Genomic DNA, 4,510 nt, shown 5'->3' with positions numbered 1-4,510 from the left:
CCACAGTGATATGCAGACCCCTCCCCTGGATTGGCCCCTTTCTAAATTTTGGAAAAATACATACATTTTTAAAAATATATTTCTACACTACAGTATTCCATCCCACTCTTTTATCCTGACTTAATTTTTAATCCATTAACCTTTTTTCCATAAAACAAGACTATAATTTGGCCAAATTCTCATCCAAATCCTTGGCCTGTTGGTGCCTACTGTGAAGTGTGGATATCTTGCACAGCATGTGGATTTGGAGAAAGGAAGTTATAAAAGAGAGCTTGCCAGCCAAGGGAAACTCCACCCCACTCTCCAGATCCAAGAGGATATGAGGGATCTTGGCCAAAATAACAGAAATTAACTTAATTTCTCTTTTTTAAAAAATCAGATTTCTACTTGATTTGTTTCTAAGAAAAAATACCTCGAATTTATTCCAATTTATTTCCTCACAAAAATGCATTGTTTTAAAAGACTCTCCCTAATAATGCCTGAAATTATATTAGTATTAAAATTAGATAAGTTAAACTGTTTTTTTAAATATACTATGTTTTATAGAGCAGTTCTAGGTTAACAGCAAAACTAAGCAGAAAGTACAGTAATTTCCCATATGGCCTGGGCCCCACATATGCATAGCTTCCCCCATTATCAATATTCCCCACCTGAGTGGTACATTTGTTACAACTGATAAACTTACGTGGGTACATTATCACCCCGAGTCCATAGTTTACATTAGGGTTTAGTCTTAGTGTTGTACACTATTTCTGGACAAGTATACAACATGTATCCCCTATTATAATATCATACAGAATAGTTTCACAACCCTAAAAATTCTCTGTGCTCTGCCCATGTATCCTCCCCTTCTGCCTAGCCCCAGACAACCATTGATCTTTTAATAGTTTTGCCTTTTCCAGAATATCATATATGTCATATAGTTGGAATTATCCAGTAAGTAAGCTTTTCAGAATGGCTTCTTTCACTTAGTAATATGTATTTAAGTTTTCTCTATTTCTTTTCATAGCTGGATAGCTCTTTACTTTTTAGCTCTGAATGATATTCCCTGTCTAGATACATTACAGTTTATTTATCCATTCATCTACTGAAGGACATCATGGTTGCTTTCAAGTTTTGGCAATTATGAATAAAGTTTCTATAAATATCTTTGTGCAGTTTTTTGTGTAGACATTAGCTTTGGGTAAATACCATGGAGGGTGACTCCTGGATCATATGGCATGAATATGGTTGGTTTGGAAAGAAACTGCCAAATTGTCATCCAAAATGGCTGTGCTATTTTGCATTCCCACCAGAAATGAATAAGAGTTCCTGTTGCTCCACATCCTCACCAGCATTTGGTATCACTGTTCTAGATTTTGGCCATTCTAATAAGTGCTTAGTGGTGTCTCATTGTTTTAGTTTGCATTTCCATCATATCATATGAAGTGAAACATCTTTTCATATGCTCATTTGTTATCTGTATATTTTCTTTGGCAAGGTGTCTGTTAAAGTTCTTTGACCCAATTGTTTTTAACATACAGTGTTTTATTAGTTTTAGGTGTACAATATAGTGATTCAACAATTCCATTCTTCACCTAGTGTTCATCACAAGTGCACTCCTTAATCCCAACACCTATTTAACCCATCCCCCCACTACACCATACACACAAAAAAATCAAAATGGATTAAAGACTTAAATGTGAGACCTGAAAACAAAAAACACTAAAAGAGAACAAAGGCAGTAACTTCTTTGGTATAGGTTGTAGCAACTTCTTTTTAGATATGTCTCCTGGGGCAAAGGAAACAAAAGCAAAAAATAAACTATTGGGACTACATCAAAATAAAAAGCTTCTACATGGTAAAAGAAACAATCAACAAAACTAAAAGGCAACCTATGGAATGGGAGAAGATATTTGCAAATGACATATACAATCTTTGGCCCATTTTTTAATCAAGTTGTTTTTGTTCTTTATTGTTCAATTTTAGAGGGTTTTTTGCATATTTTAGGTGATAGTCTTTTATCTGATATATTATTTCATATGAGTTTTATAGTTTTGCATTTTAAATTTAGGCCTGTGATCCATTCTGACTTATTTTTTATGAACTGTATAAGGTCTGTGTCTATATTCATTTTTTTCACATGTGAATGTCCAGTTATTCCAGTACCATTTATTATAGAGACTATCTTTTCTCCATTCTATTGCCTTTGCTCCCTTGTCAAAGATCAGTTGATTATATTTGTGTGGGTCTATTTCTGGGCACTGTATTCTATTTCATTTGTCTATTCTTTTGTCAATAATGTATTGTCTAGATATTGTAACTTTATAGTATGCCTTGAAGTTGGGTAGTGTCAGTCCTCCAACTTGGTTCTTTTCCTTCAGTATTGTGTTGGCTATTTGGGGCTTTTTGCCTCTCTGTATAAACTTTAGAATCATTTTCTCAATATCCACAAACTAACTTGCTGGAATTTTGATTTAGATTGCACTGAATCTGTACATCCATTTGGGAAGAAATGACATCCTCAAAATATTGAGTCTTCCTATCCATGGATATGAAAAATCTCTCCATTAATTTAGTTCTTCTTTGATTTAATTAACCAGCATTTTGTAGTTTTACTCATATAGATATTGCACATAATTTGATAGATAAACCTAATTATTTTATATTTGGGGTTCTAATATAGATGGAATTGTATTTTTAATTTCAAATTTCATTTCTTTACTTCTGGTATATAAGAAAGCAATTTACTTTTGTATATTAACACTGTATCCTACAGCATTGCTATAATCACTTATAAATTGCAGGAATTTATGGACTCTTTCAGATTTTCTACATAGACTATCATGTTATCTGCAAACAAAGACAGTTTTATGTCTTCCTTCCCAATTTGTATACTCTATTTCCTTCTCCTGATGCATTAGCTGGAGGCTCCAGTACAATAATGAGAGTGGGTAGCCTTGTCTTATTCCTTGTCTTAGAAGAAAAATACTTAGCTTTTCACTGTTGAGTATGATGTTAGCTTGGGGCATGTCAGATGTGATTTTTTTTATATTGAGGTACAATCCTATACTTAATTTGTTGAGAATTTTTATCTTGAAAATATTTTAATTTTGTCTTTTTCTGCATTTATTGAGATGATTATGTTTTTTATTCCTTCATTTTGTTAATATGGTATATCACATGTTGATTTTTGTGTATTTTGACCCATGCTTGCATTACAGAGATAAATCCTATTTTATCATGGTGTATGATCCTTTTAAAGTGTTGTTGAATTTGATTTGCTACTATTTTGTTGAGGATTTTTGCATCTATGCTTATCAGGAATATTGGCCTGTAACATTATTTTACTGTAGTGTCCTTGTATAGCTTTGATATCAGGGTAATGTTGACCTTGTAAAATGAGTCTATACTTCTTCAATTTTTTGGAAGAATTTGAGAAAGATTGGCATTAATTTTTCTTTAAGTATTTGGTAGAATTATCTGTAAAGTCAGCTGGTTCTGGGCTTTTCTTTGTTGGGAGCTTTTTAAAAATTTTTTATTTAAATTCAATTTAGTTAACACATACTATATTAGTTTCAGGGCTAGAATTTTGATTAATGATTCAATCACTTTATTCATTATTGGTCTGTTCAGATTTTCTATTTCTTCATGATTCAGTCTTGGTAGGTTTTAGGTTTCTAGGAATTTTTCCATTTCTTCTAGATTATACAATTTGTTGACATGTAATTATTCATAAAAGTTTCATAAAATCCTTTGAATTTCTGCAGTACTAATTTTATTATTTCATCTTTTATTGCTGATTTTATTTGAGTCTTCTTTTTTTCTAAATCTAGCTAAAGATTTGTCAATTTTGTTTATCTTTTCAAAAAAATCAGCTTAGTCTCAGTGATCTTTTCTATTTTTCTTTTTTTTATACTACTCTATTTTATTTATTTTTTTAGAGAGAGAGAGTGAGTGGGGGATAGACAGAGGGAGAAAGAGAATTTTATCTATTTTTTTATTATGTTACGTTAGTCACCATACAGTACATCATTAGTTTTTGATGTAGTGTTCCATGATTCATTGTTTGCATATAACACCCATCCTAAGCAGGCTCCAAACCTGTGCAGAGCGAAATCTCACAACCCTGAGATTTTGACCTGAGCCAAAATCAAGAGTCGGATGTTTAACTGACTGAGCCACCTAAGTGCCCCTCTATTGTTTTCCTATTCTCTATTTCATTTATTTCTGCTCTTATATGTTATTTCCTTCCCTCTGCTAAATTTGAGTTCAGTTTGTCCCTCTTTTTCTAGTTCCTTGAGGTGTAAAGTAAGGGTTTTTTATTCAAGATCTTTCTTTTTTCTTAATGTAGGCATTTATCACTATAAATTTCCCTCTTAGAACTGCTTTCTGCATCTTATAAATTTTAGTATCTTGTGTTTCCATTTTCTTTTGCCTCAAGTTTTTTTTAATGTTTCAACCCATTGGTTGTTCAAGAGTGGGGACAGTTTCAAGATGGCAGCATAGGAAGACCCTGAACTCACATCGT

The sequence above is a fragment of the Halichoerus grypus genome, chromosome X, assembly GCF_964656455.1.
Source record: "Halichoerus grypus chromosome X, mHalGry1.hap1.1, whole genome shotgun sequence".
Classification (NCBI taxonomy): Eukaryota; Metazoa; Chordata; class Mammalia; order Carnivora; family Phocidae; genus Halichoerus; species Halichoerus grypus.
This window is presented reverse-complemented; position numbering follows the sequence as displayed.